The sequence below is a fragment of the Suricata suricatta genome, chromosome 2 (genome assembly GCF_006229205.1).
Source record: "Suricata suricatta isolate VVHF042 chromosome 2, meerkat_22Aug2017_6uvM2_HiC, whole genome shotgun sequence".
Lineage (NCBI taxonomy): Eukaryota > Metazoa > Chordata > Mammalia > Carnivora > Herpestidae > Suricata > Suricata suricatta.
Window position 1 is genome coordinate 94,453,805 of NC_043701.1, and position 13,381 is coordinate 94,467,185.

At 36.6% G+C, this 13,381-nt stretch overlaps 1 protein-coding gene and 1 pseudogene across 1 annotated transcript in view; one reads left to right on the forward strand and one right to left on the reverse strand.

The window, feature by feature from the left end:
* Positions 1 to 5,790, reverse strand: part of TMEM196 (transmembrane protein 196) — a 128,000-nt gene extending 122,210 nt beyond the window's left edge. Inside the window, exon 1 of the mRNA XM_029957699.1 lies at positions 5,705 to 5,790. The gene's annotated coding sequence lies outside the window, so the exon portion shown is untranslated. The remainder of the gene's footprint in view (positions 1 to 5,704) is intronic.
* LOC115275354 overlaps positions 3,676 to 13,381 on the forward strand; it is a 64,069-nt pseudogene continuing 54,363 nt past the window's right edge.

Genomic DNA, 13,381 nt, shown 5'->3' on the forward strand with positions numbered 1-13,381 from the left:
TTATGTTAGGTAAGACAAGATTATAATTGGTAGAGATATTAGGCAAAATGTCAGTGGAGAAAGTCCTTCCCCACCACAAAAAATAAAAAAAAAAGTGGCCTGTATGTGTATGCTAATTTCTCTCCCAACCCTTTATGTCCCTGGTAGCCTCATACCACTACAAAAACTGGCAAAAAGAAACCAAAATAATGAAACAAATGACTTTATTCTCAATCTCTTTACCCTTTCCATTTACTTGCCATGTTGAAACCTGGTCCATCCTTCCCTTAGGGCCTCTCTCAGAGCCTATGCATTTCCTACAGAGCCCAGACATATCATCAGTCTTCTACCCCCCATTCCTTTTTGATACCACTTCTAGCTCAATACTATTTACCTTTGTGCAAAAACCCTTCTTCTTTGAGAAAGCAGCCTCCTAAGCAATACCCTTTTCTCCCTCTCTGCTCTTCCTCATCTCTGCCATCTACCAGTATCTTACGCTCTCCCTCATCCTTGAGGACTTTGACATCTGACCTACATTTATTCTCCACATTCTTTTGTAGGTTGTCTTAGGTAACCTCAATATTCATGTGCTTGACCCATCTGAAACCTTAGCCTCAAGTCTTCTTAACAGCCTGGACTTCAACTATTTCACCTTTGCTGAATTTCAACCATTCTAATAATAGCAACATTGTCCATCTTGATGTCATTATGAACATCAAGGGTTATTTCTATTATTTTTTATTTTAATGACTACTATTTATTTCCTGTCCTATAGGTTACATTACAACATTACATATAGCAACATTAACAAAGCCTCCAGTTTCTTTTCCCTTCTTTCCTTCATTACTATTATCCAGTTCCTTCCATTTAAAACCTAGTGTTTATAGGGTATGGGTATCACTTAATCATAACTAAGACTTCTGATCCTTTATTCCCAAACAGTGTCAGCTTAGTATTCAGGGCAGTTCATGGATCTATAGACAGACATGCAGGGAGCCAGTTAAATAGATTCTTCTGTAATTGTCCATAACAGTATGAAATGTAGGTAACTCCAATTTGATACTCAGTTCTCCTCTCTCATTAGCGAATCAGGTGACTTTATTTTTTCTTCCCTAAAATCTGAGGAGACTAGGTATGAAATTACTTAACTTCCTGTCAAATACTCACACATTTATACATCTGCCCTCATTCCCAGTTTCTTTTCTTCCTCCCCTGGAAAAGAAGTCTCCCTTCTCCATGTCTAGTCTAGGTTCTCTCCCCTGTCCTCTCTGGGCCATCCTTCCCACCTCCTCGGGGTCATCTGCAATGTCACTATCTTCTGTATTCTTCCATATCTCCTCCCATGCTTTAAGATGCACCACCCCTCATGCTCACATTCCGGTCTTGTGTCTGCTTTCATATTTCTTTTCTATTCATAACCAAGACTGGAGACAGCACAGTTGATATTCACTGCTTCAGTTTGTTCAATCCTCAGAAATCAAACAGCCATCCCACCTACCTTTATTCTTCCACTGTCACTGGCCTTCCCTTCTGAGACACCGCTTACTTCTGGATTGATAAATCTAGCAGACACAGATTTGTCCCTAGTAATCTTCTCTATAGCACTGTACATAAGGTACTGCTCTTGGCTATAAGAAACTTCCCTCACTGTATTTTCTGACTTCTCTCTCTTGTGGAGTCCTTTCCACCTCTATGGCTTCCCCTCCTTTTTTTAAAAAAAATATCTTAATGTTTTTATTTATATTTGAGAGACACACATAATGTGAGAGAAAAATAGAGCTTGAGTGGGGGAGGGGCAGAGAGAGGAGACAGAATCTGAAGCAAGCTCCAGGCTTCCAGCTGTCAGCACAGAGCCCAAGGGGGGGACTCGAACCCATAAACTGAGATTGTGACCTGAGCCAAAGTTGGATGCTCAACTGACTGAACCATCCTGGTGTCCCTATGGCTTCCCTTTCTTAGGGGAAGAGAGTGCCTTAGATGGATTAAGTCTTCAGATTTCTGTTTATGCTCTCCTCTTCCCACTCTACAAAATCTCCTTTGATATCTCATGTACTACCATCACTTTACTGATATCAGCTGCTCATAGATATCAAATCTCTACATCTAGACTTGACAATAGGAATGGAAATCGAGGAAAATATTGTGTTTGTTCCTTTACTCACGTAGTTCATAAATCTCCAGTGCAGGAACTATCCACAGTACCTGGTACAGTGTTTTGCACACTGAGGACAGTTATACAATAATTAAATGGCAGTAAACTATATTTTAACTCCTTCGTGCTTTCAGAGGGGTGTGGAGGAGCAGCAGCAGAATCAGAAAGGTATAATTTTTTAAATCAAGATAGCGAGATTCGGAATCCATTTCTTCCACAAATCTAAATAATTCCAAAATTATAGTCCGCAAGGCCCTCTAAGCCATCACCTGTCACTTTTACTTATAGCTCTTGAGAAAGTCAAAAGCAAAAGCAAACAAACATGAATGCTTTCATGTTAAAATATGTTAATTTTTAACTGTGCTTTATTTCCACAAGAGAGAAACTGAAGGCTGCATTTCTTATATATCATTACCTCATAATGGAATTTATTTCACTAACTAGAGGAATTTGCTTGAACTTTATTCTGCTTAACAGTCTTGTTTCTCAGTGAGTAAAACTCATACATATGATTTCTAAATATTTATAATGCTAGGCTGTGCTGAATATGAGCTTTCTCCAAGGCCATTGGTGAATTTGTCTCTCCTTTCTTACCTATTTTTTTTTCTTTCCCTTCCCTTCCACTCCTCTTCTCTTTCTCACAGACACACACACACACACACACACACACACACACACACATCCACACACACATAGACACCATCCATCCATCCATCCAGAATTTCCCATTTTCAATTCTTTGTCTGCTAGTTTTTTTATAACTTACTTTTTAAAAAGTACTTTTTAATGTATAGGACACTATCCATGTATAGAACATCATAACCTATAGTGGACATATAGCTTTTTGACCTTCCTTCTTCTGAGAAACGTCCTTTCTGACAATATGGTTCAAGTGTGTGTTGTCCCACACTGGGTATGGCCACAGCTGACCGATCCAGGCATAGACGTCTGTCTGAAGTTAGGTTAATCTGACTTTTCCATGGTATTTTAAAATCTGGGAACATGCAGAGTGAGTTCAGTCTTTCTCTATGGAGAATATGTGAATCTGAAGTTGTTGGTGGCTGTTTCAACTGGGTGGGAAAGGTTGAAGAGAGCAAAAACAATACATATAAAGAAGCAAGGCTGCAGAGAGAATCCTTTTGGATATTAGACCCTGGTTTCTACTGACTTTGGAGTTAGTCTCACCAGCAATTTCTGCAGTTTTGTTGTAAAAACCAGTACATTTTCCTATTTCTCTTATTTTGAGTTAACTTTCAATTGCAACCAGAGTCCTGACTGAAAGGATATTCTGTAAACCTAAGGGTGAATTTGTCTATTTGTTTATATATTTAATTAGTTAAGAGTGTTGAAATTGGAGCATACAAATTGATAATTTTTATTCTGTGGCAGAGGAGTGAATGGTTCTCCCAGGAAGCCCTGTAGCTCCCAGCTTCTTCACTGCTCCTTGATACTCCAAAGTTAAGTTTTGTTGTTTTAGTCTATGTATCTGTAGTGAGGAACTCACTGAGAACTAAACAGTCTGAGGCAACATTTTGCTAGGTGGGATGTGTGCCGTGGCTGCCCATTCTGGACACCCGAATTTTGACGGCATAAGTAAACCAAGGCATAGCCAACTGAACAACAGCGACAAAAACAAAAAGCAAAACAGCATCGGACTATGGGTAACAGTACTTGAAGGTTTCTAGCACTTGGAATTTTGCAAAAGCAATAAAAGTATTCCAAAAGAATTTCCAAGGAAGGGTTTTTTGATCTATCACTCAGTCCTATATTCCTCTTAATATTCTCAGATGCCTCTTTTTTTCTACCATATATAAAAATGGTAGGTAAAGTTTTACTGCTTCAAGTGTTGGGAATTTCTAAGCTAACTTTGCACTCAAAAGGAACAACCTCTCCCACAGCAGGGAGTCACTCGCCTTTGAAGTTATTGATTGAAGTACAGAAGCTTAGAATGTGGCTCTTAAAACTATTCCACCACCAGCCAATAAGAGGGCAATAAATTAGGCACTCAGAAAAGACTGTTGAGTTATAAATTCTTGAAATCTAGGGAGAAGAAAGAAATAAGGTTGTCAGTCATTAACTTTTTGGTGTAATAGGTCCATAGTGTTTTGGGGAACTGGGTTGTATGAAAAGAAAAAAGGAGCAACTCTTACTATATTAGCCTTTCAGGGGAATAAGCAAAGCTCTAAAAAGGATCACAAGAAGTGGGAAGAGAGGAGTAGGTTTTCTCCCCCTTCATGGTTTTCCTATCACAGTCCTCAATATACAATTCAAGTAAAATTATCAATGTGTTTAGTGAGCCAATCTCTTTTTGACCCTCTACTGAATTCATATAATTCTGCTAAACTCAATACAAGGTTTGCTGACAACAAATCTAAAACTAAGGCTCTGGGCTTAGAATAACCATAAGAAGGAAATATGGAAATATTGATTATTTATATGAACCCTATCTACCTGGGTACATTTTAAGCAAGGCCATGTCTTCAAGGCCAAGAAACCTCTTGGTTCACTATCTATAAGGATTCTAATGCTTTCAATACTTGGTTCCTACATATTAGAAACTGCTTCCCAAATCAAGGAGCTTAAAATATATGAATTCCCAGACTGCAGCACTAGAACCCAGGGGTCAGAATATTTTCTTTAAATATTGTATTAACATAACAAGGGAAATTTAAGCAAAAATATGCCTCAAATGTCACTAATTCAAATCAATATTTTTATATGTCTGTTACTTTTAATTCTTTATCTACATGTAGACTTTTTAAAAACATATTTATAGCAATGATAAATGACATTATTTTCTATATTTGAGCTTAATATTGTACCATGTATGTTTTACCATTGTGCTCTTATTTTTTATTACTCTAATTACCTGGATTCCTATTCTCACCATTCCATGAAGAAATAAATATTAGTTGCCTCACACCAATCATCTATATCTTTTTCCATGGTTATCCCAATATATTCTCAGTGTGTTTTTCTTTCTTAGTAATATATAATATATAGTGCCCTAATTCAACAAATACAGGTATAGTTTATTATTTCTTATAAGGACATGATATTCCATATTTTGATATACCATATTTTTTCAACTATTTTTGTATTGATAGATATTCAAGGTACTTTGTTTTTTTCCCTCCCACTATAAAATTACAATAAACTCCTCTGCTCTTATGTACACATGTTATATACTGATGCTTATATTTCCATACAACATATTTTCAGAAGTTTTACTATCATGTTTAGGCAAATAATGACCAAGTAATGGTCTAAAATGATCTCTAATATTTTTATGAGTCTTGGAGTTACTTTGCTCTACCCATCATGCTTCTAAAGTTGAAATAAAGCCCCTCAGGGAATAACTGTGTGGCAGCCCTGTGCTGGCTACAAGAGAGATACATCTGCTTTGAATATTATAGGCACCAAACTGTTTGCTGCTGACCACTTGCTGGATAAGAACCTGATACAGCATCTGTCTACAAGGGTTCTTCATGGTCCACAACAAATAGTTATCTATAAATGAATAGGTACTGTCTTTATAAAAAATGTTTGTTCTAGCACTTGTCTTTTGCATACCTTTATCTAGTACTTCTGTTCCAAGGAAGTAGAACTCCCTGGAAGCTCTGGGTCTTCTGAATCAGCTGATGTAATTGAGGGCCTGTGGCCATGACATAGTCACATGGAAACATACAAAAGTTACCATGGAAACCCTCAGCAATCCTACATTGTAATCTTTTGGAACTGAGCTCTGGAAGGTGATCTGGCAAGTGTCTCAGTGGGAAATAAGTGAGAGTGTTTCTCCCATATAAACTATCAGCAGATGAGTTACATTAAAAGAGAGAAAGAGAGAGAGAGAGAGAGAGAGAGATTGAAGAGATTTTATCAGCAATAATGGAGTTTTTGATAACCAGAGAGAGAGAAAGAGAGAGAGAAAGACACTATGGATACCTAGGAGTTTGCTCTACAGCTGTGATAGGCAGTAGGATTTTCTTAGACACACATCTTTTATAGATATAATATTGGAGACCACCACCACAGAGCTATTTTCTGGTTATCAGCTAATTGCTATTTTATGAATGTCCTATGTAAGTTATAAGAGATTTTTCATGGCAAGTGTATTCTAAAAATATATTATATATTGTGAATACATAAAGTTGGATGCTAAATACCTTAAGTCAAAGTTTCCTTACTGCCATAAGGATCTATTTGATACAATTATTCATAGTTTTTATACTAGTCTACCCACCTTATTCTCTCTTACAATTTCTATACTGAATCTGCCTCATTTAAAAAAATACTAGATAGGACTATATCTTGTATTTTCTCTTAATGTGAAACAAAAACCTTCTCATTCTCTCTTTTTCTCTCTCTGGTTATCAAAAACTCCATTATTGCTGATAAAATCTCTTCAATTAAATTTTTAAATGAAATAACATAAAGGACTACTGTTTCATTCCTTGTAATAATTCACAAATTACTCCCAAGCTTATTTTCTATAATATTATCTTTGTATTAGTGGAAAAAAAGCAAATATCATGAAAGCACATTTTTTTTTCACAAAAACAATGAGTTTTTTGTTATCAGGCCTTTTAACAAATTCCCTTCTCCAGTGAACGTGCATTAAGAAAAGCAAAAATAGAATTTTCCCTTTTGCTGTGGTATGATTTTTCTAGATTTTTGGTGTTCTGATTCCCCAAAATTTAGCTTCAGTAATTATTTTGATTTCTAATCCCAAAATGAAATTACCACCAATAACAGAGTTTGGCACTGCAGAGAGCACAGTAACAGCTTATAGTTGCTATTGACAATGACCAAATGTAGTGTTTCATGTCCACATGGCTTCCTAGTAATAACCTGTTTAGTGTTCACATTATATAGCATTCAGAAAAAGCATCTATGAAGACAGCCCTAAATTATTTGGGGGTAAATTATGGAATACATGCATTTAAGTAACAACATATTTAAATTGCTAGAACTCAGCCAAATTGTAATTTTGCTATTTTCATTTACATAACAGTTTCAGTATTCAAATGTACCACAATAAATTGTTTGGGGTGTGTGTGTGTGTGTGTGTGATTTACTTTTGTTTCTGGCAAGCACAAACTAGGAACTATAAACAGTCTGCCTATCCATAATGCTTCCCCTTAAAATGTGTTTTTCCATCATTGAAACCTTTTAGGCAATTAGGAACTGAGTTAACATATGTGACAAAAGCAATTAGGGACTGCTTGCCAAAGCATGCATATATAGATCTATGTGTGTGTGTGTATGTGTGTGTGTGTGTGTGTGTGTGTGTGTGTGTGTGTGTGTGTGTATGAGAGACAGACTGAGAGAGAGAGAGAGAGGGAGAGAAAGAGAGAGACTGAGACTAAAAAAGGATATAATATCATGCCAAAAGTAGTTGGAGAGTTATTTGGAGAAATTGTCCTTATAGTCCATGAGAATTTCAATTGATTAAAAATAACATGAAACTGTACTGGGTTTATTTACAATACCATTAATTCTTTCTTTGAAATATATGGATGATGGCAAAAACGTGTTGAATGTTAAGTCATTACCCCCCCAATCTATAAATGTAGAGATCTTAAAGGATAAAGTTTATAACCAGAAGGGAGCCAAAAATATGCAAAGAGGAAACAGTCTTTTCAATCAATGGTGTTGGGAAAACTGGACAGCCACATGCAAAAGAATGAAATTGGACCCTATACCATACCCAAAAATCAAATCAAAGTAGATTAAAGACTTGAATGTAAAACTGGAAACCATAAAACTCCTAGAAGAAAACATAGAGAAACTGATCTTGGCAATTATTTTTTGAATTTGTCACCAAAAGCAAAGGCAACAAAAGCAAAAATAACTAAGTGGGTCTGCATCAAACTAAAAAGCTTTCGTACACCAAAGGAACAACCAATAAAATGAGAAGTCGATGTACCAAAGAGAAGAAACTATTTCCAAGTCATGTGGCTGATAAGGGTTAATATGCAAAACATAAATAATTCATATAACTCAATAGCAAACAAAGAAAAAATTTTTGGTTAAAAAAATGGGCAGAAAAACTGAAAAGACATTTTCCCAAAGACATGCAAATGACCAATAGATTCATGAAAAGACAGGCAACATCACTTTCAGAGAATGAAAATCCAAACTGCAGTATGATATCACCTCGCACCTACTAGAATGGCTGTCATCAAAAAGACAAGAGAGCAAACACTGGATGGAGTATGTAGAGCAAACAGAACCCTTGTGCGTTGTTGGTAGGAATGTAAATTGGTGCAGCCTCTATGGAAAATCAATGTTACACAAAGAATTAAAAATAGAACTGCCACAGGGAGGGATCTTTAGGGCATTATCCTAAGTGAAAGTAGCCTGACAAAGGCAAATGCTATACAGTATCACTTATACGTCTATCTAAAACACAAAGCAAAAAAACCTGTTAAACTCACATGAACAGAGGAGAAAAGTGGCTCCCAGGGGCTAGGGGGTGTGGGAAATAGTGAGAGATTGGTAAAAGGGTACATACATTCACCTCTAAGATGACTAAGGTCTGAGGATTTAGAAAAAAAAATTCCTCTCTGTCTCGCTAACTTTTCTTATACTTGTAGGCCTCCTGTCTTGTGTTCCCAAGTATTCCAGGCACACTCACTGTGTCTTAGCAAGTACAGCTGATCATAAATATCCTGCCTTTGTACATGCTATTCCCCCTCCTAGAATGTCATTTCTTATTTTTCTGAAGTGGGCTCCTATTCAGTGTTTTAAGATGCAGTTCAAGTATTGCCTCCTCCGTAGTAGAATGAGTAATTCTTATTTCTGGAGTCCTCCCAGTATTTTGCATATGTCTCTTGTATTTAAATGAAACCATTGAACATTTGTGTTCCCGCTGTGTGAATGAAAACATGTAAGATGCTAGAGACACATGCACCAATGTAGACAGGGACTCTGTTCTTATGGTCCTATCACATGGCACTGCCCTGGCTCTCTGCCTCAGTAACTTATTGACATATCACCACTCTTTATGCGTGTCTATTGCCCCACTCTCTAACACTGTGTGCACATAGAAGGTTCTTCAATCTAAGAATGTAAGGCGACATCCTAATTTCCTGATGAAAAAAACCTACCAAATATTGATGGCCAATAGAAATATAAAAATTATTAGAAATCCAAATGACATACTCAAATGTATATTATGTTTAATTAGTTCATACACCTAAATATACATACTTTAAAACATCAATTGGGGCACCTGGGTGGCTCAGCTGGTTAAGCGTCTGACTTTTGATTTTAGCTGAGGTCATAATCTCATGGTTTTTGGGATCAAGCCCTATGTTGGACTCCACACTGATGGCACGGAGCCTGCTTGGGATTCTCTCTGTCTCTGTCTCTCTCTCTCTCTCTCTCTCTCTTTCCCTCCTTCTCTCTCTCTCCCCCCCTCCCTCTCTCTCTATGCCCCTCTCCTACTTGTGTTCTCTTTCTCTCAAAATAAAATAAATAAGTGAACATTTTAAAAAATATATTAATGATATAGCACATGACTCCACAGCAACTTATCTGTCTATCCAAATTCCCCAAGGATATGAGAACTAAGATTTTTACAACTCATTTGATAGGAATATTCATCAATATATTTCCTTCAACTTTGATTATTGGATTTAGGGTGTTAAAATAATAAAAAGTATATACACTTTCTAAAGTCTGAATTTCAAAATACTACTCATCTCAAAGATTTGGGATAAGGGATTAGAGACATATTAATTTTTAAAATATCAATATTTTACCCTTACATTTATAAATCAATCTCACTCCAAGCTATCTTAGGCATCTTCAACTTTGGAATATTAGTAATCAGTGGGGCCACTTATGGATCATCTACACCTTTTTAAAACTATCACGCTTGGGGCGCCTGGATGGCTCAGTTGTTTAAGCATCTGGCTTTGGCTCAGATCATGATCTCACCGTTCATGGGTTCGAGTGCTGAATCAGGCTCTGTGCGGACAGCTAGCTCAGAGCCTGGAGCCTGTCTTCGGATTCTGTGTCTCCCAATCTCTTTGACCCTCCCCTGCTCATGCTGTGTCTCTCTTTCTCTGTGAAAAATAAATAAAAATCATTAAAAAAAACTATCGTGCTTGTTCTAAGCTGTTTAAGATTCAGAACATTTAAACTCATACTTGATGCTCTCACTGGATATTTTAAATACCAAAAAAAATCATTATCATCATCATCCTTTTTATTTCATCTATGGATTTAAAAATGGTATTCAAAATATTTATCAACTGGTATTTCATTCTCCCTAAAGACAGAAATGATCACAGTGCTGAAGAATTCCTGCAGCCCCTCCGTGCCAGGCATTATCCTTTCCTTTGTTTCTGAATCTTGTGGTGGTACATGGGCTCTAGGGGAGGAACTCTGAGCCATAGGTATTTATGAATTATAGTATTTCCTTATTCTGGACACTTCTTAATCTGTAGTGGTGCGAGAAGATGGAGTATCAGCTGGACTTGTACCTACATCATCTATGCTCTCATTAACCTGAGTACATCCTTTATTGTTTTTGAAAATGATCTTTTAAAAGGTCAATTTACAGGGCCATTCAATGCATCCAATTATAAGGCTAACCTTCAGGAGTAATTATTCCATCTTTGGTAAAATGCCCTCCCCTCCCACCCACCTTTTTTTTTAGATTAGCATTGAATCGAATCAGGCTCCAGATTGAAATTAGCACTGAATCCATATGGAGATTTTGGTGCTCAAGCTAAATTCAATGAAACTGCACTGCATGGTGTAGATGACTTCAAAAGGACTTAAAAATAAGGCAACTTTGACCCCTGAGGTATACATTTGAAAATATATTTAAAATGTTTTACACGAAGTCATATACAACACATATGACTTCTGATGCTTTCATTAAAATAAAATTTTATGTCAAAATTTCCCCAAAGGGAAAAAATGTGAAGTCTTCTTTTCTAGTGTCTTAAGAGACACTAGTCACTAGTCTGAACTTAAGATCTGATCCTATTGCTCTTCATTTTCCTATCCTAAATTTCTTCTATGTCCTGCTACTGTTTTACCTTAATTGATTCTATTGCATATCACGTGTATGAAAAAGTGGGTCTTTTTCTTTCTTGCATGCTATGGGCAAGGACATTTTAAAGGTACAAAGTATTCCCCGTCGCTGTGGTCCTTCCTGCATTGTGGAAACAGCAATTACTAACAGGGCGACAGGAGGTACATATCATTGCTCATTGGCTGGGAAATGCAGCCTGTGCTGGGATGACATGGGGAAAAGTTGGGTAACATATTATTTATTTTCTGTGTCTCAATAATTAGATTTGGCTTTTATTCCAAACTTATTTGATTCTGATTACAAATCACAGAATGCTTACCTAAGCCAAATTGTACTTTGAGAAAGCAAGTCGGGGATAAAATGGAAATTGGTGCTGATACATTATATAATATTATATATACATTATATAACATTATATATACATTATATAACCTCCACGTTGTTCTATAATTTAGGATTCCAGAGACTTGTACACTTGTAGTTGATGACTGTCAGCTGGTTTTATGCATCCCCAAATTCTGGGTCTTTCTCAAGGAAAGAATGTCTTAATGGAAATTTGACAAGCCTATCTCAATAACGTGGTGTTAATTAGGGAACAAATATACTAACAAGTCTTTTGGTTACATTTTAAGGTAAATCACTGATTTCAGTTTGGGAATATTATTATTTTTTTAAAGCTCCTCTTTTCTTATAAACATCTCCCAATATCGTTCCAAAAGCTTCCTTCTCCCAAGAGAATAAGTCCAAAGATCTTGCTACGTCTTTCACCAACGGGGTATAAATTGAATCTTTGGGTCTGAATACATCCTGGGGGGCATGTGTGAAGTATGCATGGCTACAAATGCAAGGCTACAATGTATACTGTCCTTTAGTTATCCTTATCTGGAACAAAAAAGATTTACTCAAACAGCAAATAGTGTAAGGATTAGTCACACAGCAATAGAACAGTAAGTCTTATTCTTTTATAAAGCCTGCCTTTCCCAGAAGGGGACAGCAATAACGAAATGGTTTTACATTTTCAAATGGGATAGAACACACAAGGAAGGATTTAGTCAAAACATAACTGTGGCTTTAACACTTTATGTTAAGCGACATGCCTGAACACTCTTGGATCCCAATGGTTTCAATGATGCCTCAAGAGTTTCACTTCAATGACTTTAAGTCCTGCAAAACCTACTCAGAAGCCAAATGAGAATGGCTAAAACTTCAGAAAAGGATTTCAAAATCCTAGAGACATTGAAAGTGACCATTTAAGCATAGTATACTTTTTTTTTTTTAACTGATAAGGACATTGAAAGCCAGATAATGTGGATGGCTTCTCAAACTAAGTCATGAGTAATTCTTAAACGAGGACAAGTCTGTGGACTTTCAGTTGTGCTCTCCTTCTTTTGCTTCTAGTAACTTCTCAAGAATCCAAGGGAGTGGGAGTGGGGCTACCTTCATGGTCCCCTGAGAGGAAGAGGGGGTGGATGGTTTGGAGCACTGACCATGAATTTGTCCTCAGTCCAAAACACATTAACTACTGCCATGGCAACCATGACCTGAGACACTAACTTGACCACCTAGTTCACTAAAACATAGTCTCTTTGAGACAAACAGTAGAAATAAAGAAGAAAAATAGAGGAGAAACTCAAGGATATCCTGAGTCAGGGACTCCTGAGATGAGCAGAAGCTGAGTTACTGAAACATGGAGATGTTTACAGAGGTCTTCATAATTTATCTTCAAGAGGCTTCATAGTCAAGAGTTACAAAAATAAATGTTTACTGCCACATCATATTCTGAAATGTTCATAAGTCAGTGATGGAATTACTTAGGCTTCATGGGATTTTCAAGATGATGACCATTTAAACTAGGAGTTCACCTTCAAACAAGTTTTCAATGAAATACATATTCTGAAGAACATGTGAAACATGAAAAGCCAAAGGATAATGAAAATATACATATGCACATCCAATAGCTAAGTGATAACATTGAGATGTCCTATAAGCTGAGAGGTCCCCATGAGTAGTTCCTTCATTATATACCCCTTCATCTCTCCCCACCAACAAATGACTCTCCAGAAGTTTGTGTTAATCATTCCCTTGCTTTTTAGAAAAGTGAATAGCTTCACTAATGATAATGTTTCCTTCGACCATGTATTATCTTGATTGCTTTCCAGTTTTTTAAATTTTTTATATTTTAAATGATTTTATTT